The following is a 25,351-nucleotide window of genomic DNA, read 5'->3' as shown; positions in this document are numbered from 1 at the left end:
TCGAATCCCTTCAACTGGTGCAGGCAGTCAGGCGCGATGTGTGTTTCTTCAGTTAAAAAAATCGACCTTCACAAAAAGACCAGTCATTATATAATTAATCATTATTAATAATGTATTCATAAGAAAACAATATAGTACTAATAAGCTAAATAGAGTACCTGGTTTTAATGAACTCTGATTCGTCTTTTTGCTTTTTTTTAATATGGTTGATATATGGTCAATCGCCTTCTGTGAAGATAGGGTCTCACCCGTTAACCAGTCAACAGCCTGAGATGCAGCACTTTTCTCCGCAAGCTTTTTACTACCACACGGTTCGCCAACAAAATCCAGACCGTTGAAAACGACAGTTGATCTGAACTTATTGTTCTTTAATTGTGTTGTCTTGTAGGAAGGCGGTTGATGACCCGCTCTTAGAAGTAACGTTTGCAAGTGATTCTTGGAATTTTCATTCTCGGCTGCACTGCCACAGTTGGCTGCTGCTTTTTTATCGGATTGTTTGCCACTACTTTTTGAACTGGCAATACTTTACGGTCGTATACAAATCTACCCTCGCAGCGGTCCCCGGATATAAATAGTTTTAGAGACTCCAGCAATTCATTGTTCTGGCTTATGTCTATTTTGGGATTCAAAAGCTGCAAGAGGAAAAAAAGGAATATGTAAATTCTTGGTAGAGCTGTAAATGAGCCGAGCTGAGCAGCTCCTGAGCTACTCGAGATTGGCTCGCTAAAAGCTTGAATAGGGCCAGGCTTGAGCTCGAGTTTGAGACTGAATTGAAGCTCACTTAACAAACAAGCTCGAGCTTCACTTACTGAGCCTAGTCCTGACTAGGCTGCGAGCCTACCATATATAATATAAAAAGGTTAACCTTATATAATGAAAAGCAAAAATGTTTTACAAATATTACTGTATGCGAAATTTGGATAAAAATAACCAAATAACATATTTTATTATACATACAAAACTAAATTATATATATATATGATGAAAATAATAAAATATTTTATATGCCCTACGGCCGTAGAGGTAGGTTGTTTAACCGCATCTGAATACCGAACCCAACCCAAAGTGACTCGTGATCCAAAACCCAACCCATTTTAGCGTGATCCATTCCACCCAAAACCTGAACAACCCACTTATAAACGGAACGGTCTTTGGGTTAATTTTCATTATGGCCCCACCCGAACAACCCGAAACCCTAAAAAAAGACCCAAAGAACCCTAGAGTTAATTGTAGGCGGTCACAGTAACATGCCAAAATTAGGTCAAATCGAGTCAGGTGCAGTGGCCAATTATTTTAAAATCTAATTTTACAAATTATAATTAAATATGGTTATAAAACTATTCTACTAAACAAGGGGTCAAACAGGTCTATTGAGTAAATGGGTCAAAATAAATTCATAACTCTTGAGCATTCACTTATTAAAATTAGATTAATACCAATTATATATTGAAAAAATGAAAACTATTTAGACAAGTTTTTGGAGTAAACCCAGCTGGACACCTCTAGATCATAGATATACTATATTACTATGAATAATGCAGCCACTTTAATTGAAAAAAAAAAAGTTTTACCTTCATTTGAATGAGTTCATTGAGCTCTCTCTTTAAGGCAAGATAAGTCGCTGCCAAGCCAGGCTTCATGAAAAACTCCAAATAACCCCCCAACATTTTCAAGTGTCCATCCTATTACCCATAAATAAATAGATAAATTAATTAATATATGACATGGATTTATGTCAAGACTAGACAAAATGAACAAAAAAAAACTTAATTACCATATCGCCTTTGGTAACACTTCCACCAAATAAAAGAACAACAGAATCCGACACAACCGTCGAGTCGCGTAGAAATACAGAATTCACTTTCACTTTTTCATTGAATACCAGCCACGGATATGGGATTTTTGGTTCCTGACCATTAACTGAACTCTGTATGCGAGAAAATTCAGATTACAAAAAGATTCAGTTGCATGTTGTATATTTGCTTTCTCAAAATCATGTGAACTTACTGAATAGAGCAATACAGGACCATCTTCCATTGTTTTTAGTGATATTGATTTCTCTTTGTTCTGCAGAAAACAAATGCATGAGTTTTCATCATGTCCATATACCAAAAATGCTAATGAATTAAAGAAAAAAATATTATAGAAATGGTCTATGTAGTTTGACCATTTTGTAAGTTGTCCCCTAGAATTAAAAAAATTGCAGACTTAATCCAAACACTTGTGAGATGGTTGCACGTTTAGTCCCTACCGTTGATCCCATATAGTTTTTAATGGAAAAGTGACGTCATGCGATGATGTGAGGTCAATTGTGTCTACAAGCTGGAACCCTAACAAAATACTCTTTCAAACTCCAAAACTCCTAACGTCAACTCCATCACCTTTGATCAGTGCAAAATCAAAGGTTCAATGCATAATCGAAGGGATGATAAAAGAATACCTTTATTAGGGTTCCAAATTTGAAGAGACAATATTACCCTCACATGAATGGCACATGGTATCACTTTTTTTGTTATAAAACTGAGATTAACCCGCGCCGTCTCCAAGAATCCCATAAAATTTGGGGCTCGGGATCGGCATAAAAAACAGCCTCTGAAATCACTTTTTTAATTATATGATAAATAATTTGACAACTTTACCACTTGGGTTGCATTTTCAAAGGACAATATGGACCAAAGAAAATAATAATAATAATAATAATAATAATAATAATAATAAGTTAGTAAAATAGCCCATATAATACACAAAAGGAAAGTTTTTTCTATAAAAATAAAAACACCAACAATGGGAATTGAACCCATGACCTTTAATACCATAGAGTACCACTCTTTCCATTGCACCAAGGAGTCATTTTGTATTTAAACCAAAACTATTTATAATATATATATATATATATATATATTTAAATGATTATGGGCCTCTTGAGAGAATGGGCTTGGGTCCGTCGACATCCTCAAACCCCCATTGGGCCGGCCCTGGGATTAACGGTAGGGACTAATCGTGCAACTTCCTCACAGATATTTGGACCAAGTTTGCAAAATTTAAAATCTGGAGACCAAACTTGCAATATGGTCAAACTATAGAAACGATTGTCTAAAATAAAAGATAAATCCTAATAACATATATCATAGTTACCACGACTGAACAAATTCCAGGGAACAATCCGGAGCAAATAATGGCTCGGATGAGATGTTCATCATGACTCCACGTGTTGCATTTCTCCATATTATCAATCATACCACTGTCCCGAAGCAAATAATGGAACTGCTTTCGAAGAGAATCAATAGCTCTTAAGGTTTGTGAAGAAAGAAAATTTCTCCAACAAAATTCTTGACCCGAATGCTGCCTTTCAGCAACTTTCCAACCATCATAAGCCCGAAGAAGAGCAAGGTGGTCACTGTTATCACGTCCAGAAAACTGGGCTTTTGCTGACTCAGCAAGCTAAAAAGTTTAAAAAGGAGAGAAACAAATAAAACTGTTAGAACAATGTAGTGAAATTACAGGTAAATGAGTCAAAGTAGAGATTATATTTTTTTCTTTATTGTATCAAACCGATTAATTATAAGTTTGCAGATATCAAGACAAGTGAAAACTGGTTCAAAGGGTCAAAAGTTTCCAATACCACCTACTAACTCACTTGGGTTTTTCTTAACTAGATCATAATTATAATTTGAACTTTTTGTAACAACATGTAATGCATGATACATATTGGTTCAGTTTCAACTGGTTCCCCCAATATTACCACCACTAGAAAAAAAATAATATTAATTAAATTAAAAATAGGGGGGGCATAGGTTGACTTCAGAAGTTAACTAATTAAAACTCCAAACAAATATCATATTAATTACAGAATCGAAGCCGAAAATTTGGGAGCAACTTAATGGATTAAGTAAATAGAAATTGAATGGCAGTTTAGATGCAGGTAGCCAATAGATGTTGATACGTAAAATAAGAACTAAAAGTAAACAAATCTTGATTCACCATCTCGATTTTCAAGTAATATACATTCGAGGATATTGAAATCTATTGACAACCATATGATACTTACATCCTTTTTGTCAAACGGCATCAAAAAAGGTTCTCGGACACTTAAACCGGCAACAACTGTCATAATTGGATCAAGACAGTTGAAAATAGCCCCTAATATCAACATTTTACCAAGTTTGGGCTCAACTGGAAGTACCGACAACTTACGTCCTGCAGAAAAGAAGCATCCATGATTAGGTTAGTAAAGTCAAATTTTCTAAACATAAGTAAAGAAAGCTCATTACTAGTGGGCAGGTTAATTGAAACAGTTCAGGTCTGATAGAGCTACCCTAAACCTATTTTTATCCACCACTTTTTTATTGATAAATTGTGTGTTAAAAATTATATCAGTAAAATACCAACTTTCTTAATGAAATAATTTGAGGTGAATTTAATAAAACTTTGGGCTACTTTAATCGCAAATTTTCAATCAACACATTTTGACTTAATGATATATTTCACCTCTAATTTCATTGAGCACACTATAAGTTCCAAAATTATGGAAACAAAAAGGATATGAAGGTAAAAACTGAATTCATCATGTTCTTACCTAACACTGTAAGATTTTCATCGTCATCTAGAGCCCCAATTACTTTCAAGTACTCAATAGCGTTCTGAACCTGTAATTTGCCAAAATATACTTTCGTGTTAGGAATGATAAGGGATTCAAGAAGAAACAGAAATCAGCAGGATAGTTAACAGTTACTGAATAAGTTGAAGTATAAACTTACTGATAAAGGTTCAGGTGGCTGCAAGGCCTTTGATAAGAACTCCGAAATACTGCCAAGTTGTAAACTTTTGATTTGGAGGCATAAAGATTGTAAGGGTGTCCTCAACAGTTCTGGCAGTTGATATTCAGCAAAAGAATCGTATACAAATTTGGGATACAAGTGGTAACAATCGCCTGGCTGCACACGACCTGCTCTTCCTCTCCTCTATAACAGATGAAGAGTTTGATTGTTAAATATAATAATAGTGAATTAGACATGTTAAAATAAAAATTATCGTAATCACAAGAGGAAGTAGGTAACTCTTGAAAATTGTTAAATGGCATAAGTTAGTGTTACCTGGTGAGCAGAAGCCTTTGAGATCCAGGATGGAAGCAAACATGGAGTGTTATTGAGTGCATCATAGGACGTTTCTTTTGCTTTTCCGCAGTCAACCACAAAAACTACATCATTAATGGTGATGCTTGTTTCAGCCATGTTGGTAGCTAGAACTATTTTCCTGATACCGTCTTCAGGCTTATTGAATATCAGTTTCTGTTCACAACAAATGAACGAAGCATCAGACAACTCTAGCCATTATAATATAGTATCACTATTTGTATTCAGAATGCAATGAGTTAGTAAAATAATTATCTTCAAGGAGACTGGTCAAATGCAGAAGTCACCAAAAGTGCGATTTTAGTGTGTAAAATATCCCGACTAATTTTATTCAACCATTTGCAGTTATTGGAATTATACAGTTTTTTAATCATATTTCATATTTGACATGGTAAGTACATAGAAAGAATCCCAAAACTTTACACAAAACATATTAACCAGCACATTTCCTTTCCCTTATACTTGTTCATTAGGTATTCAATAATAAATGTGATGAAACACATTTTTACAACACAAAATGTGATGAAACAATTTCTTATTGTAAAACAAGTGGTGGAAAATGCTAAGACAGTATTTAGTATTTACATGACAACAAACCTGTTAAATTCAAGTTAGAATTTTAATTCAAAATACAAGCTTCAAACTTGCAGGGAAAAGTTTTAAGAATCACATAAAGCATGAAAAAAGAGTAATCCATCATAGAGCACTTAACTGCAAGCCAATTTATCATTAAACTGTTGGATGAAGATCCAGATTAATGTGAAGTATAGAATTATTGACTTCGTGGAGTAGGTATAATTAACCCTAGTTAGAATATATAACCTCATTGATAATATTTTTCAAGATTCCTAAAAGTCTAGAAAATCAACCATCATTGGGGCAAGTAGATTTAACGTTCATAACAAGCAATGGCAGTTGGTAAAAATATGGGAAGACTCATATTTTAATGAGAAAGAAAGATTTATAAAAGAAATGATGAAAAATAAATTATTTGTCACGCATTGTCGCATCTATATGAAGAAAAAGATCAACATCATAAATAAAACTAAGGCTAAACTGTAGTATAGAGCTTCATATATACAACCATGTAAGTAGAGCCTAAAGATGGTGAATTTAAAGGGTTCCAGAAGGTTTTGTAACAGATTAAAAAAAGGGAAGTTTTTGTTCTATAAATTTTTTACAGTGCTTCTAACTTGATCATAAAAACTATATTATTTTCAGCATTGCAGAAGTCACTAGACGCTAGTCGGTGCGATCGGGTACTGCCTAGGATTAATCGGATTGGAATTTTTATAAACAACTATTCACATATGTATACTTATATACACATCAATATGAATATAATACTTAAAAGTAGTTCAAAATTCAAACAGTTAGGCGATTTGGATCGATTTTATCCGCATGGGACTGATTTTGACCGCCTAAGACCGATTTTATGCGCCTAGACCGTTTTTGACCAACGCCGAGTAGAGCGATTTGAACCAATTTTATCCCAACAAGGACCGATTTTGACTGACTAGCGCCTAGAGCCTCCGATTTTGACTGACAAGCGGTCGCTTTTAACAACTATGGTCCAATTATACGAAAATGGGCTGAAAATGCTATCTCTAGCTCATCACACAGAAACTCATTATAATCCATATATTTAGAAAGCTCTTTAATGATCAAAAGATGATCAAGTTACATAAATACTTGCTAATAATGTGATATTAATGTGAAGAAAAAGATATCATCTGCAATTTTACCTGTTCTGAGCTGTCCATAGAGCCATGACATGCAAGAACCAAAACTTTAGTTGGATCTCCTAATAACGGGTGTGACAAGAGTTGATCCTTGAGAGAATTAATATCATCCCAACCAGTCATAAACACCAAAACAGCACCAGCCCTTTCTTTTCTACATATATGACATAGAACATTCTCAATAAGATTAAACCCAATTGAATCCGGGTTCCAACAAGACAAGGAATCCCTCGTCCGAGGATTAAAATCTCTTAAATCAGCAGATTCAAGTGCATCCTGTTCCAATCCACAGAGTTTCATAGTTATATAAAACACGATGCATGGGGAAATAGACAATACTCTCAGATAACCATACCTCTGCAGCTGAAGCAATCTGGCTCTTTCGTTTACGCAAAGTTTGCTTCTGCATTTTCCAACTTTTATCTTGACCATAATTATCAATTTGATTATACGCTGACAACCTATATCCAGTCATTTCTAGAATATTCTCAAGAAAATAGCTCCTAACTGGATAAGTGAAGCCCTGAGAACAAGAAATTACCATAGAATAATTAACAACACCAAAAAGGTATACAGAATTACAAACAGCCATAACATGCTTAGAGAAGGGTCATGCTTAAAAAGGATATTATAATGCTCAAACCCAAACGATGGTAACTTGAAGGCGTGGCTATAGATGTGCCACTTGTAAATACAAATAGCAAATGTGTCCTCTTGAGGCGTATATGAATGCACATTTTGAAAGTGCTTATGTGAACTTTAAATAATCAGAATCAGCTAACCTATGCTACAACGGGATGTAGGAGATAGTATTCGGACACGCTCTTGTTTTAAAGTTATAACGTTGAGAAAAAATCGTTGAGTATTTTAGCAAATTCTGACTATGTAAAGAAATTAACATGTGATTGACCAAAAAGAACATTCATCTGTAACAAACGAAATACAGCTTGTGATATGAGAGTAAAAGTGACTAAATAAGGTTAAAAGGGAGCAGTTATATAGTATGAAAAAAGGAGGAATTTGGTCATCAAAACGCAAAAACTGGTTATTTTGAAATAATTATAAAATCTGTTTTTACAACACAAATTCAATACCCCCTTTACCTAACATGAGTAACTTACAGGAATGTGGATCATTGGAGCATCACCAAAGTAAGAGGAGAAAAGCTCAGCATTTAGGGTTGCACTCATCAAAATTAACTTCAGTTCTGGGCGGTGAAGAAGGAGCTCCTTTAAAACAATAAGTAGAAAATCTGCCACGAAATGAGTATTTATCAAGCAAAATGAACGTTAAAACTGAAGGTACTTATTTCCACTCATTTAGATATGAAACCATTAATTTCAGTTGTCATATATCAAACATACAAAATTAAAAAAAAATAGCTAAAAGCGAACTAAATCAAAATTATTACGGGTTAAAAGTTAAGTATCAATACTAAAGATTTACATGACTATAATAATACAGTTTTTAGTAATCATATTACCACATTACCTATTTACTAAAAAATTTAACATGTTTCTTCCAGTTACCTTCATTCATCCCTCGTTCATGGATCTCATCAACAATAACATGAGTTACACCTCGCAAGCTTCTGTCTAGAAGTAATCTTCTTAGCAAAATGCCAGTAGTGCAAAACAGAAGACGGGTATCCCTTCCTTTTATTCCTTCAAGCCGAACTTTGTATCCCACCTTTGGAAAATAATACAATGTAAAAAAACAAAAGCATGTTACCATCTATTACAGTATTGTTCAAAGCTGCTGCATTATAAAAAAAACTAGAAGCACAACTTACAGACTCTCCAAGCTTCTCCCCACGCTCTGCTGCAACCCTCTCAGCAACTGACATGGCAGATATTCGTCTGGGCTGGGTACAGATAATGCTGCATTGAGCTCCTCGTGCAGCTTCAATTTCAGACTCTAAGATGTATTGAGGTAACTGTGTGGTTTTACCACAACCTGTTTCTCCCGACACCACAATTACCTGGTAAAACAGTGTTTAATTATTTATGGCTGAAGTTAACTAGTTCGTAAAGTTTATAAACTATATGCATTATGTTTAAAATTTGGACTCAGTATATAATAATCCTGACTTCATCAATACATCAGAAGTTTATCATATATGATTATCCTATTCAACAACAGGGGTGCCCTATAGCATTATACATATTTAAAATTAACACAAATTTATAAATGCAAAACTCACCTGGTTTTTGGAGATAGCATTTAACAATACTTCTTTCTGTTTATATGCAGGTAGACTTGTCCGTATTTCTTGCATTTTTTGGCCTTCGGCAGATTCCTACAGAAAGAAAGGTGTCAAAATCATCTAGCATGCTCTAACGTTAGCATCCACCAGTATTACAATTTACGAGTATACGTGTAGAATTTATAAATCAACAAAAAGATACAAAGATGTCAGTCAAAATGATCTGACATCCTCTGATGTTAGCATCTATAAATATTAATATATTATTTAAGAGCATGCATGTATAATAATTTATAAATCATTGTGGAATGACAATACAGAGATTTCAGAAAAGCAGATACCAAAATCTAGTCAAACACCGTGATAGAGATGTCAATTTGGAGACGTTTACCTATCAGTGGGCCGTCCTACTTTATCTCTAATGAGTTACACTAAAGTATTTACTAGACATGAAACAAGTCAAATGGGCTGAAATTCATCCCAGGTCTGTTCGAATGCATAAAAAACTCCTAAATTGCACTGGTTTCGTGATTTATAGTTTTCGCACATTAGTTAGTTGTAAAATTCACATAAATTTACCCATTTTTCCACTCCTAACCACACTCTATTGCAATATGAAGATGACATGAAGTTACAAAAGATGAAAATATAACAAAAATCTTAAATTAAAATAACCTGCCAATGTTGTTGAATATTTCGAAGCTGAATACTCCTACGTCTGAGAATTCCCTCTGCAAGGGGACTTGTTCTCTGAGGCTCAAAAGTTCCTTGATCGGTTTTAAAATCAGGGGATGTAGTGACCGTGCTATTTAGATAACCAACAGACGACTTTCGTGAAAGGTGCGCTTTAAGATGATAATCAACCCGACTGTGCAGTTCTGGAGCAATGACCACGAGGCATGTTGAACAAAGTAAGAAAAAACTTGATACAAATCTAACTCATATATATATACCTACCTCTCTTTGTGGGCGTTTAGTATCGAGATCTGGTCTGTAATTTGGCAATGGAAGTTTACTAAAGACGACTACTTGAGAATATTGGCGGCTGCAAAAATAATAAATAATAATTTAAAAAAAAAAGAAAAGAAAAGAACATCAACATATAATAATAATAATAATTATTATTATTATTATTAAGAGTAAGAAAGAAGAGTATACGAACGAGTGTAATCCCATTCGTGTAGCGAGTGCTGAGAGTTGGTCAAAATCTCTTCTGTCTTTCCTTTCTCGTGAGACAAGCTCTTGGTCTGTTTTCCTCCATTTCCACTCTTGAATGTTGTTATCAAGAGTTGAAGCCCCCTGGCCATTTGGAAAATGAAACATTCAATTTGGTAAACAAAGAAGAAGATTGTTGTTGTTGTTCAGGGTCAGAGTCATCTTTGTCTTCGGAAGCATATTCGTCGTAGGCGTAGCGGCCATAGGGATGGTAAGAGTAAGAGTTGTAGTAACAAGGTAAGGAGTAGGAATCATGTGGTTCTCTTCTTAATCGAACAAGAAGAAGAAGAAGAAACAACAGTGGGCCGATGAATGAATCTACGCCTCAAATACAACACACGACCAAGGCGGAGGTGAACAAGTGAACACCTCACAGATACTCTCACCAAAGAAATTGCAGCAGCAGGGTAACCCATGCCTCCTTATTTTCTTTTCCAGGGTTTGCTTTTCTTTTCTTTTATTAGACGGGAAAGAAGCTAGAACCTAAATAACCCATCTCAAATTGTAAAAACCAAAACAAAAAACTAAACGACTTACTAGCAACAATACTAGTTTGATCCTCCCGTGTTACGGGAATTTATTTAAAGTTTTGTCTGTAATCGTTTTGCTATTTTATAATGATTTATTTTATTTTTAACGTAGTTTTGTTTTAATTTAATACATATATATTAGTTTGTTATTATATTTTTAACATTTGAGTTTTATCAGTTGAGATGTTTAGGTTTTTTAGATTTTTAACAAACAAACATAAACGAACACAAGTATGTGTATTTTTTTAAATGTACAAACATGAACACAAATATTTGTCTAATGAAAAAAGGGGCGTTGATGTAGTTGACGATGGTGGGTACTATCGGAAGTTAACCGACGATGGAGATGATAGACCAGCAACGGAGAACATGTAAAATAGATAAATTAAATTAGGGTTTGATGATGAAAGTGTTTATCAATAAATGAGATCTTATAACTCATTTGAGGGCTATTAAAGTTTGGTAAGACCCATAACACGTGAAAATTATTCTTTAATAGTTAAGGTGTTATTTCACAAAAAAAAAAGATTTTATAACCCGTTTAAGGGTTATCCGGGTTTGGTGAGACCCATGACCTGCGAAAAATATTGTTTGATTATGAAATAGTTTTACAAATAAATGAGATGTTATAACCCATTTAAAGATTATCCGGGTTTGGTAAGGCCCATACCCATGAATTCGGGTCAAATGCATGAGAATCCTCCATTTATAAATCAAGCAATCTGGTGGCTCTTGAGAATGGGGGGGGACAATCTGAGAGCGACACCTAGGTTTTTATGATAGACAATTATATAGATAGTTAGATAAGAACAAAATATAGAGAGATAGTATAAAATGATGAATGAAAGAAGTCTATATAAGATCAAATACAAGAACCCTCTATTTATAGAGTCATAATATTAATACAAACTTAATGGTAATGTGGGGGTTAGAATGTGGATAGTCATCAAATCATAATTGTTCATAACACTCTCCCTTGACTATCCATGTGATAAAGTAAATATACACTTTTGATGTTGCCTCGTTAAAAACCTTATTAGGAAAACACATTGGGACAAAACCATAGCTAAGGGAAAAAGAGTGCAACACGTATTATACTCCCCCTCATTTATACATCTTTTAAGTGACGGGTTCCGATCTTCTGGGAAAGTTTGTTTAAGACTTTTGTAATTAACAGTCTGCCGCTTGATCTTGTAATGTACACTTCCTTATGAGGAGGAATGATGTACAGTATTCGTCTATGACTTGTAGTGCCTCATCTTGTAAATAAGTGACTTGTAGTGCCTCATCTTGTAAATAAGTACCATAAGATCCATGACTTTGATATATTACATTCCCTAAGATCCATGACTTTGCTATATTACATTCCCTGCATCAATATGGCTAACCAACCTTTTTTACGGATTAGTAAAATAAACTTATATATTTCATACCTTGCATGCATTAAATATTTATGTTTAACTTATTTTGCTGTCTCTTACCAATAAATATAAATAAATAATATATCTAGTTGTGTAATTAACGACATCAATTGTAATTAACTATGGTACTTCTTAACCAATAATTTTTATATAGAATAGAGTAAGGGTAATTTGTTATATATCAGATTAATTAACATCCTCTAACCCTTTTAGAGATGAACTTTATGTGTGTTAAAATATTCCAGCATCTTCTTGATGTAGTTTGATTGATGTAAAAATATCTATATACAAATGCTCAACCTGCATACCATCTCTTTATGAGATACATTGCAATCATCAACATGATATTATTGGTTTAATATTAAAATATTCCATACATGGATCAAATACATCATATTCATCTCTATTTTTCAAGAGATAATCATCGAGTTGATTATATCATTTCTGACTCGGCTTTTATAGTTCACGTATAGAACTTGGTTAATTTCATATAATAAATTTCTTGAGCTATTAGCTTAAATGCTTCATGCACATATGATTTTCCATTAACCTCCTCCTATGTTAACCAATCATGTATACAATGTGCTACTCAAGAGTTTTTGCAATCCATCATGGACTTCCTTCAATGTTAACCAATCATGTATACAAATTTACTTGTCACACCCTCAATTTTCGACTAACGGGATTTTACCGTGAGGCGCGTGACATACCAAGATCTAGCCATGTGTCATAACGAACAACCAATTTATAATGGAAAATATTTAAATATTATTGCTCATCATAAATGAGGTAAGTACATTTACAATAAAGTTTTTACATTTGCGGAAGCGTATAATTTATGAAAACACTTAAAAACCCAGAGTGCGTGTCAAGACGCCCAGACATAACATTTCATTAAAGACTCCCAACATAATTCGATGCTTAGTGGGATCCATGCATCCTAGGGGTGTTCACGGTTTGGTTTGAAACCGTGAAACCGCTCAAACCGATCATTGGTTTGGTTTCACGGTCGGTTTTTGTATTGAACTTTCGGTCGGTCGGTTTCAGAAGTTTCAAACCGTAATGAACGGTTAGGTTTACGGTTTTTAAAATTTAAAACCGTATAAAACTAGACCGTATAAGTTGAGTGGCGCTATTAGTTTTGAGTGTTACCCAACTTCGGCAGAGCTATGGTATATATTCAGTTAAATGGATATGTAAATAAACAAATGCTTTTCAATTACAAGTTTTTATGGAACAGTTTTCATCACAAACTTGACTGTTTATATGTTTTAATCTTTTTAACTGTTACAAGTTCATAGGAGTATAGGTTAATTAATTGAAGGTAAGATTCCACATTGAAGGTTGGAGAGTTGGATTAGGTTCTAAATTTCTTCGTATACTCCATGTTGTGTTTTGTAACTTCCATTTGCCAGTATTAGGAAAAATAAAATTACTTGCAAACATGGGTCGGCATGCAAATATGAAGAGCGTTTAGTCAACTTGCAAATGCGCATAAACCGAAACGTGAAACCAAACCGTTAGTAATGGTTCGGTTTTATTTTTCAACGGTTCGGTTTCGGTTTACATTGACAAAAACCGTTATTAACGGTTTGGCTCACGGTTTGACCTAAAAACCGTCAAAACCAGACCGTGAACACCCCTAATGCATCCTAGACTCATTTCAACTTCGCGTGTGCACCTTAAACACCTGAGAAAGACATGCTAAAACGGGTCAACACAACGGTTGGTGAGTTCACAGGTTTGATTTTAAAAACAAGTTTGTTAAACAAACCATTTAGTAAGTAACGTTGTAAACAATAAAGCATGGATAATGTATGCAATAGTAATACCGCTAGTTAATTACGCTAGCAATCATGTTACATTAGTGTAGGTTCCATTGTGATCGAGGCTGACTTGTTAGTTTGTTTGCCACCCACGGAGTCTAATATAAGACTAGTGCATATTGCGTTCCTAGTAATAGAAACGCCCGACGACTCCCTCAACCGAGAGCCCCAAGGGGGTTCGTCAAACCCAGTAGTACTACCTTTCATTACCGAGCCAATGTACAATTGTTAACGGTCCAATGTACATGGGGGACTTCAGTTTAAGTGCACTATGTACCCATGAGGTATTAAAAAGTCTACAATTATCCAAAAGTTTGTATGTTGCATGCTTTCCCCCCAAAAGGAGTAAGTAAAAAGTGGGGTAGTGAAACTCACTTCGAATGCGGTTCAAATTGAAAGTCAACTGCTTAAGTCAAAGTTGTTCTAGTGCCTAAATCACACAAGCACTATAAGTATTTGCTAAACGATTCCTAGAACCCTTAGTATCCAAACAATTCCCTTGTTTATTTAAAGTTTGACCAAAGTTTGACTTGTTGTTGACTTTGACCAAAGTTTGACTTTTGTTAACTTTGACCAAAGTTTGACTTTTTGTTTGACTTTTTGCCAAAAGGTCCAAGTTGTTGACCTTTGACTAAAAGTCCAAGTCTCGATAACCGAAGACTAAAAATTGTGTTTAGTTGACCGTTGACCAAAATGTTGACCTTTGACCAAAATGTTGACCGACGGTCCAAAATGTTGACCCACGGCCCGTTGGTGACTTTTGACCAATATTCTAGACTTAGAATGATTACATGATGTTCCTAGTCACAATTTAATCAAAAATCAAGTAATGTACACTTAGTCACTTTTCATACAATCCTATGACTAAGTCCAACTTCTATCACTTTCAACACTTCACAAGTAAGACTAACCACTTAGTCAAATAGTTCTAATTTGACCCATAAAATCAAAATTCAATTTAGCACAATCAATATATTACAAATTACAACTATTTTAACTAACCAATATATTGATCATCCTTAACAAGTTTTCAATCATCAAAACCGATTTTTCCAACCAACCAAAACTTGTAATTAAATTACCAAATAATTCACATATATTCTTACAAGTATTACGTATAACATATATTTTTCTTATAATTTTACAATTCACCAAAACATACAGAATATTAAAACTCTACAACAGCCTAATTTCAGTCCCTATTTTAACACAGCAGTACACAAATATTTGCCAAAAATTCTATATTTGTCCAATTGATGCAAGACCAATTAAATTAGATTCCTACTTCAATTTATAACATTCCAGAAGTAGAACCATACCCATATCTATTTTTAATATCAAGTTATGCAATTTATCACACAGCTCACAAAATTTATCTTTCAATTAGGATTGCAACCCGATTTTGTAAATTAATAAAAACTAGTCAAACAAAGTCCAAAAATTAATATTCTTGACTTTTTGAAAACTAGATTCATAGTAATTAATCATAGAATCAAAAATCAATCAAAAACACAAACGTATAATCAAGTTATTCAACATACAATCTAAGACACAGAATCTGTCAACAAGCAGATTCAAACCACAAATCACAAAAATCATGATTTTTACATCCTTATGATCTTAAATCATCAAGGAACATTTTTATACAATCAAATTTTATGTCTCTCATTATTTTACTGATTTATAAAATAATATTTAGTTACATAAAGGTTTCCATCCTTTCTTTTATACTAAGACACAAAATTCTTTTTAACAATCAACCTTGATTATTCTTAGTTCTTTTTCACAAATTCAATTATTTGGATACTAGGTTTTCATGAATCAAAAATCAAAATATACACAAGAATATGTACTAAACTATACTTACACATTGCTTGATTTAAAAATCCAATATTCTTTCTTCCAAATTCACCAAATTGTTTATGATTTTTGAGAGAGATTTTGAGAAAATAAAATGTGTGTATGTGTGTGTGAATTGGACGACCAAGGAGAGAAAAGAAAAGTTTTAATCATCATTGTTATTTAATCCTCATTACACATTCATTTACACCCTCATTAAGTCATCATCAATCTTATTAAACTTTATTTTATTTTATTTGTGACATGTTACACATGTTACAATTTTAAAAAGTATTTTATAAGTAATCTTTTAACCTAAGGTTTAATAGTTACTTTACCTAATTGTCATGCAATATATGTCAATATGGAATAATAATGAGTCCACTATCTTATTAGCCAAGCAACAAATCACGCAAACGTAAGTTGCAAATTTGATAACCACTTAGACGATGCATCGATTTTAAACGCTAAATGGTATCATGACGGGATATTCATATCCTATAACCAATTCCAGAATATTTTTGGGATTCACACCCTATTTTAGTTGGTATATTATTAATTTTCATTGAGAGCAAAAACTTCTTGTTTAATCATCAGGAAGAATCATATGCTTCTTCCATACATTTCACATCATCAATAATTCGGGATCGTCTTAACCGATCATGCCAATTTGTTAAATACTCGTGATCATTAAAATTATGGTTTATGACTCACTCGTGTTTGTTTAATACACGACATAATACTCAAGACTATAGTGCATTATTAATTTGAAATTCATGCTAGCCCTTTTCCGTATTATATTCACGTAATTACTCCCTAAGTGTACCACAACTTGTGGTCACTTTTATTATTAATTTGGTTGATCTCATAATTAGGAGCATCGTGACAATCTCAGTTTATGTCATTATTCTCATGATCACCACTACTCGGCTAATCTCATTATAATCATGATCACCATTACCGATTGATCTCATCATCACTTTTACTTCAACGGATTAGAGTTATTACAATTTACAAGATCATGACATTTACAATGCTCATTATATCATCACTTTCATTTCATGAATGAATTAAAAATCATTCAATTCCGTCAATTATTTAACACTATCATGATCTTTAAAATGATTATTTTACCATCACATTCACCTCAAGGAATGAATATGAACCACATAAGTTTCATGTTGTGGTTATTTTAAACCTTTCATACGCTTGTAATGATATTGCTACTTCATGAGCATATATGAATAGTGACAAATGAATAATTATTTTATTCAACATTTTTTTATAATAAATCTTCTCATCACATAAATATCAATTGAGAAGTAATTGTTATTGAGTAACGCTCATTTTATAACCGTCTACAAGATTTAGAGAGTTTGACATAATAAGTGTCAAATTATAAATGGGATTTACCACAACTCAAATGTGTGTGTATATATATATATATATATATGGAAATGACAATAATACACAACTTTGATCTTTTAGTTGTTTTAGTTAAAGCCAATTATATAAAATACTTTATGGCATCTAGGATATATACCACAAAGTAAAATAATGAAATTTTCAAAACATCAAACATCATTTGTCAAATTATGAGGCATCATTCTCTAAATTTGAATGTCTTTATTTTTTAATTAAGATATTTCTTGAAAATCCTTAATACATGACATATGTTAACTAATAACTCATATAATGACAAATTAAAGATTTTTATCCATGCAATGATCATCATAACACTTAAAATGCATAAAATCAATAATAAGTGTTTGTAAGATTAAATAAATTTTCAAAATCAAAAGCATACAACTTACCTTTAAATTTCTTATATCATGTTAGTATGTGGTAGCCATATAATTCAAGCAAACAACTTTTTATCCAACTTTTTATCCATTATTAGAGTAAATCACGTGCTTTATATGATAACAATTAATCAAAGGGATAAATAACACTTACTAAGATAAGACTTAAAAAATATATAATAGCACCAAAAAAAAAATAACGGTCCATAAAATTACGTTGGTAATATCAAGCCGTAAAATAAAAAAAAATGGTCTTAAAAGTCTTAAAAGTCTTAAAACATCATGAAATAAGCTTCTTCGTAACAAATAATATATTAAAATATCATTAATGTCGTTGAAAGATCCATATCAAACCATAAAATGAACAAATGAATGATCATAATTGATCTTGATAAATCATAAAATAAATTATGTTACAAACAATGAATTATAATAGCATAAATGGTGTTGAAAAACCCATTATCTTTTAATGTTGTTACAACTTATAAATTTAATAGCATCCATTCAAGGCTAATTAATATATCAATTCAACACACATTATCTTGCTTCCATAAAAATTAATCAAACAAAGTTACAGAATAATTTATTCATTTAGATGGTAACTAGTCAAGTTATAATATTTTATAAATAGCTATTGAACAAACACCATAACTATATCATTTTTATAGATATCATGTAATATGTACTATAACAACTATGATGTAAATAATCTTAACAATCATCTTGCAATGCTCATACCACATAATGAAATTATGAATCATATATTTAAGTCATGTGTTTCTCATCACAAAAGTGATAACATTTACAAATATCATAGCAAACATTAGGCAATTTTCAATATTCTAACATGTCACTTTGTAAAGTTGCAAAATAGAAAGAATTCATTAGTTATACCCATATTCTTTTTATATCAAATAAAACAAATAAAAACAATAATTAATATAAATATATGAGTTAAGATTATTTTACAAGATCATTGTAACACTAATGTATATTAAAATTATTTTAAGTTTAATTAATAATTGAAGAACGTTATTATAGGTTTTAAAAAAAAATCAATATCATTATTAATAATACTCAATGCACTGTCGTAACTTATATGTTGTCAAGTAAATTGAATTAAAGTTATATTAACTAATACTAAGCATTAAAACTTAATAATAATTGAAGAGTACCACATTAAATAAAAATTTGAATGTTTTACGTAAAAAAAAATTTGATGAAAAATCATCAAAATGGAAAAACTGATTTATCTCATAGTTCAAAAGCAAAAGAGAACTCAAACTTATTTTCTTATAACTAAGTTAAACAAGTAAAAATAAATCATCCGAAAATAATTCGGATGATTTGAGTAATTTTTGCCCGATTTAACAGTTTCCGATGCGCTAAAGACAGAAACGGGTCTCGCGGCCAAACGGGGCGACTAAACCGAGCTCTAATTTCATATCTTTACTTAAATTATCAGTCAACAACTATTTTCGGGTCATGTGTGACCAAACTCATTTTTGAAACGTAAAAACGGATAACCGTGCTAGGCACGCAAAACGGAAAAATGACTAGTAATAATTTTGACTAGTGAACTATAAGCGATATCACAATCTGAGTCCTGAAAAGTGTTTCTGGGTTAACATTGCCCCCGGAACGGGTACAGCACTGGGTTAACAGTGTCCCCAGATGTACCGGTTATCACGATTAAAATTATATAAATAGTGAATGTATAGTAACGAATTTAGGGATCGTATTACAGATCCGGATTAATAGCTCACGTACTGTGATACCCAATTGCCTACGATAAGGTGAGTTTCACGAGCCCCTGTTTCTGAATTGTTTTTAAATATTTTCCCGGGGCGGAAATCATGTTGTTATCAAAATGTTTAAGTACATACTGAACGCATGGATTTGCGTGTATTTATATATATTTTATTGTACGGGAATCGTACGGAAATGTACTAAGATGGTAATTGTCTGAGTTGCTAACATTCTAAGGCCCCGGAACACGAGTGATTAACTGAAAGCCGGTAGAGTGTGGATAGTACTATTAGTCTGACAAACCCAACTGGTCCGGCATGGATTTGCTGATGTTTCCCAGCCAGTTGCACATGTCTATTTTGTTGTTATATATATTTGCTATGTAATGTTAGACATAGCGGTTTGGGGCAGTTCCGTGGGCGGGGGATATGCCACGGGGGTTGTGTGTGATAGTCAGAGGTTTCACTTGTGGGCTCAGCATAATTACATCGCTAATATATTATTATGATAACGATTTATCACTGTTTACTTAAATTAGTGAAACTCACCAACTATTCGTAGTTGACTCGTTTTCTTTCCATGCTTTCTAGGTACTCCCAAACTGGAATAAGTGCTACATGCTTGATGATGCGTGTTTTTGTGGAAGCTTAGTGATCATTTTGTATTAATTATGTTAATGTAATGTTGGTAAAACTTATGTGCTATCGACTAGACGGTAACTAAACTCGGAACAATGTAATGTGATGTAAATTAATGTAGTGGTATTTTTTTTTATAAGCAATGCTGTTGATATCAGATGTGTCTGTTGCATCCCGTTTACGTTTCCGCTGCGGTTACGGGGTGTTACAGAACTTGGTATCAGAGCCATTGGTTATAAAGAATTAGGATGTCTTTAAAAGATACCTAAAATATAACCAGTAGCTCAAGTATTATAGGATCTGAATATCAACTAATAATATATAGTGACGAGATCTGGATGAACTTGGATGGACAAGTGAGTTATTATGGTCCGGAACATAATAACAGACTTGTCCGCACGAGGGAATTCAGGGGAAGTCACGGGGAACATTAATAGGTAAAATCGGCAACATATGTGTAAGTATATGATAATATTTTTATGTGACAAGGTTGTATAAGTGTGTGTATATTAATTTAATGATGATTTACATTATGGAAGGAGCTATATGTTTGCTAACTTGTGTACCGGTAAGGATGTCGAGGTCTCGAAGTTTGTCCATGGAAGAGGACCCGGAGGAGGCCAGTTCCGGGAACTCTAGGATTTTACGCTTAGCTTCCAGCACTGAGCCTACTGAGACTAGCCATAGGAGTGCTAGCTTGTCCTCCCCTGCTAGGGTTGCCAGATCCCCCACCCCACCCGCACCACAGGTCACCCTTACCCCTCCCAGACCCGGTCCCCGCCTCACGGCGCGGATCAGTGCCCCTTATGTCCCACCTACCTTTACCCCACCCAGACCCACTTACCACAGGGGCGAGTCCTCCCGCCTCCAGCCTGAGCCTGTGCCTCCACCCGTGTGGGGTACCCCTAGGCCGGAGAGGGATGAGCGTCCCTCCTCCGAGGCTGCATGGCTTCGAGTGCTCCATGAGCAGGTGGTTGATCACACCGTCGCTTTGACGGTGGGTATTCAGAGGAGGAATCACTTGGCGGACTGCGTACTGGACAGCCAGTACGCGATTGGCCAGCTGAGGAGGGAGGGTGCATACTCCCAGTGGATGATTGACCGGATGGAGACACGGATCCGGGGTTTGATGGCGGTGTTAGTGGTGATGGTGGCAGTGATGGTGTGGTTGGTATACCACCATGTTTAGTCATGTTAGGATGGTAGTAGTCCGGGTCCGCTTTTTGATACTCTGTGTAAGCAGTCAGTGGCGATGCTAACATAGAGTGAATCTTGGGTAGTTATAGTACAGCCACTAGCCCATAGGGGGTCTCTTTTTTTTTGAGAATATCATTGTAGATACTTTTGGTGTATCATTCAAGCACTGACCCATAGCGGGTTATGTCGAAATGATGCCGATGTAGGACCGATGTATGAAAACTTGATCTATGGGCTGATGTTTACGAAATGTGTACTGATGCTTATGTAATATATACTGATGTTTATTAATGAATGGAATATGTGTTGTGTATCGAGATTGGAAATTGTATTAATTATATGTATTTTCTTAATGTTGTGTAGAATGGCAGCAAAACGGTTAGCTCAAATGTCAGAAGTGGATGTAAGTCGTCTGATTGCTCGACAGTCAGAGGCGGCGATACCGGATATAGTATCGCGCATCGCCGCCAGTATTAACAATACGACCAATCCAGGCCCTGCGAGCAATCAAACGACCACCAATAATGATGGGGAACAAAATGTTAATCCTCCACCGAACGATAACCCGATTCCGAGTAATGACGCACCGCCTAGGGTGGTCGTTACAGACAGTAATGGCCCTATACCTAGTGTTGAAACGAACCGCACTGAACCAACTCCTGCAACAAGGGGATGTTCAATTAAAGATTTCATGTTGTGCAAGCCCCTAGAATTTAGCGGGTCAGAGGGACCAAATGGCTTGGTTAAGTGGATTGAGAAAATAGAGTCCGTTGTGAACATTAGCAACTGCCCTGAGGATTATGTTGTCAAGTATGCTACATGCACGTTCACGGACCATGCCTTGACATAGTGGAACACAATAGTGCAGACTCGCGGTCAGGCAGCGACAAACCGCATGACCTGGGCAGAACTCAAGGCCCTTGTGCTGGAACATTTCTGCCCGAAAAACGAACTGCAGAAGTTAGAAAATGAATTGTGGAACCTGAAGATGCAGGGGGCAGACCACTTGGGTTATACAAACCGATTTAATGGGTTGTCGCGATTGGTGCCATGGTTGGTCACCCCAGAGTCAAAGAGGGTTGAGCGTTACATATGGGGACTAACTCCAGTAGTAAGGAGTATAGTCAACACTGGGGGACACAAGACGTTTGAGGGTGCGGTGACGCAAGCTGGTATCGTCACATACGATTTCGTGAGGAGTGGGTCACTGAAAGTGGCAGGAGAGTCCGCTGGGGGAAAGCGAGGTACGTATGACAATAGGATCCAGGAGAAGCAACAAAATAAACGTGCTCGGCCCGCTGCCCAGAACTACGCCATGACTAGTTCAGGTGGAAGGCAGGAACCGCAGACAAGGACGCTTCCTAGGTGTGGGAAATGCGGTTACCAGCATGGTGGCGAGTGCAGGGGGGTAGTGTGCCACCGGTGTGGCAAGAGTGGACACTACGCACTGAATTGTAGGACTAACCTGAACAATCTGAACCGACAACCGCAACCTATCCGTGCGCAGCCATTTAGGACCCAACCAGCCCGACAACAAAACCCACAAGGAAACCAAGTGATGACCACCAGCCGTGCTTGCTTTGAATGCGGCAGCACAGACCACTTCAGGAGAAACTGCCCGAAGCTGAACCAGGGAGGAAATGGGAGGCAAACCATGGGTCAGGCATCGTCGTCCAATCCGGCGAGAGGCCAAGCGTTTGTGATGGGGGTGAACGAAGCACGCCAGGACCCCAGCGTAGTGACAGGTACATTCCTCGTCTCTGATCATTACGCTTCTGTATTATTTGATACGGGTGCCGATAGAAGTTTTGTCTCCGTTAAGTTCCTATCGATAGCAAACCTTCCGATTAGTGAACCCATATAACCTTATACCGTAGAAGTCGCTAACGGTAAAACCATGATAGTTAATCAGATAGTTCGGAATTGCCCTTTTATTCTGAACGATCAATCCTTCCTGATTGACTTATTACCGGTAGAATTAGGTAGTTTCGACGTGATAGTGGGAATAGATTGGTTAGCACGTAACAAAGTCGAAATAAACTGTGAAAAGAAAATCGTCAAGATCCGGGGGTCGGATGACGAAGAGGTGTTAGTGCAAGGAGAGAAGTCGGGCACAATGATACCATTTATATCCCACCTCAATGTGTTAAAATATATACGCCAGGGATGCGTGGCGTATCTAGCGAGCTTGACGGCCACAGATTCTGAGGAGAAACGGGTGGATGATATCCCGGTGGTACGCGAATTTTCACAAGTTTTCCCAGAAGAACTTCCTGGACTACCGCCAACCCGACAGGTCGAATTCAGAATCGATTTAATACCTCAAGCTGGCCCTGTTGCTAAAGCACCCTACCGACTTGCACCGTCCGAGATGCAAGAATTATCCAATCAGTTGCAAGAATTGATGGATAAAGGATTTATACGTCCTAGTCATTCCCCGTGGGGTGCACCTGTACTATTCGTGAAAAAGAAGGACGGGAGCCTTAGAATGTGCATTGATTACAGGGAGCTGAACAAGTTAACAATCAAAAATAGGTACCCTCTTCCACGAATTGATGACCTATTTGACCAGCTGCAAGGTGCGAGCTATTTCTCAAAAATCGATCTTAGATCGGGTTACCATCAGGTTAGAATTAAGGAAGAAGATATCCCAAAAACCGCATTCCGGACTCGCTACGGCTATTACGAGTTCTTAGTTATGCCTTTCGGGCTAACAAATGCTCCGGCAGTGCTCATGGACCTCATGAATCTAATCTGTAAACCCTATCTCGACAAATTCGTCATCGTGTTTATTGACGATATTCTGATTTACTCGAAAAGTAAAGAAGAGCACGAGCAGCACTTAAGAATAATTTTAGAACTTCTGAATCAGGAGAAGTTGTATGCAAAATTCTCCAAGTGTAACTTCTGGTTGCAAGAAGTGCAATTCCTCGGTCACGTTGTAAACCATCAAGGAATACAAGTTGATCCGAGCAAGGTTGAAGCAATTAAGAATTGGCAAGCGCCTAAATCGCCAAAGGAAATCCGCCAATTCTTAGGCTTAGCTGGATATTATCGTCGATTTATAGAGAACTTTTCCAGCATCGCCCAACCTTTAACCCTCCTGACTCAAAAGGATCGAAAGTATGAATGGGGAGAAGAGCAGGAAACGGCGTTTCAAACGTTAAAGCAAAAATTGTGCCAAGCGCCGATTTTAAGTCTCCCCAACTATTCGTAGTTGACCCGTTTTCTTTCCATGCTTTCTAGGTACTCCCAAACTGGAATAAGTGCTACATGCTTGATGATGCGTGTTTTTGTGGAAGCTTAGTGATCATTTTGTATTAATTATGTTAATGTAATGTTGGTAAAACTTATGTGCTATCGCCTAGACGGTAACTAAACTCGGAACAATGTAATGTGATGTAAATTAATGTAGTGGTATTTTTTTTTATAAGCAATGCTGTTGATATCAGATGTGTCTGTTGCATCCCGTTTACGTTTCCGCTGCGGTTACGGGGTGTTACAGCTTCAACCTTTTCAGCTACCACCTCTGCTCCCTCAGCAACTTCAGAAACATCTTCAATCACCTCAACAACATTTGCTTGTTGAACATAATTGTTCCAATTGAAACCCTCATCCACTTGAGCAGCATATGCTTTTGAAGTTGATGTTTCAGCTTCAATCGGTTTCTTTCCAGCATTAGCAGACATGTTAGGAGAGATTGTGTGGTAAATTTTCGGGTTGAAATCTCTTCCAAACGGATTGGCATTACTATCACCAACTTCTTTGTTTGTACACTCCCTTTTGAAATGCCCTTTTTCCTTACATCGAAAACATCTCACCTTGGATTTGTCAAAACCCAACTTGGAAGACCTACCATCAAGAACATTTTTCCCAGTAATTTCTTTGAATCTTTGCGCTCTTCGGATGACACTAGCCATGCACCATTTAATGTCAACATTTCCATTTCCTCTGGATCTATTTGAACATAATCTTCTTTTGTCATGCTGTAATTTCCAATACGTCCAGCAACCAAACTTTCATATGAATCCAAGACAGATCCAAGAAGTGCCAT

General features: G+C 35.4%; 1 pseudogene across 1 annotated transcript; it reads right to left on the bottom strand.

Moving 5' to 3' along the window:
- Nucleotides 1-138: 138 nt before the first annotated feature.
- LOC143575934 (DExH-box ATP-dependent RNA helicase DExH3-like) lies at nt 139-25,351 on the bottom strand (annotated as a pseudogene). The gene is made up of 19 exons (XR_013142861.1): nt 25,154-25,351; nt 24,801-25,097; nt 10,243-10,379; nt 9,756-10,125; nt 9,078-9,173; nt 8,667-8,855; nt 8,404-8,563; nt 7,996-8,126; nt 7,230-7,397; nt 6,878-7,150; nt 5,094-5,288; nt 4,758-4,961; nt 4,577-4,646; nt 4,049-4,197; nt 3,136-3,441; nt 2,008-2,067; nt 1,775-1,927; nt 1,572-1,682; nt 139-632 (listed from the first exon to the last, which is right to left on the bottom strand). The product of XR_013142861.1 is annotated as a DExH-box ATP-dependent RNA helicase DExH3-like (transcript).

This window comes from Bidens hawaiensis, unplaced genomic scaffold, assembly GCF_021521415.1.
Source record: "Bidens hawaiensis isolate Kalapana, Puna unplaced genomic scaffold, B.hawaiensis_p1.1 tig00027801_1, whole genome shotgun sequence".
In the NCBI taxonomy this organism is placed as follows: Eukaryota; Viridiplantae; Streptophyta; class Magnoliopsida; order Asterales; family Asteraceae; genus Bidens; species Bidens hawaiensis.
This window is presented reverse-complemented; position numbering and strand designations above follow the sequence as displayed.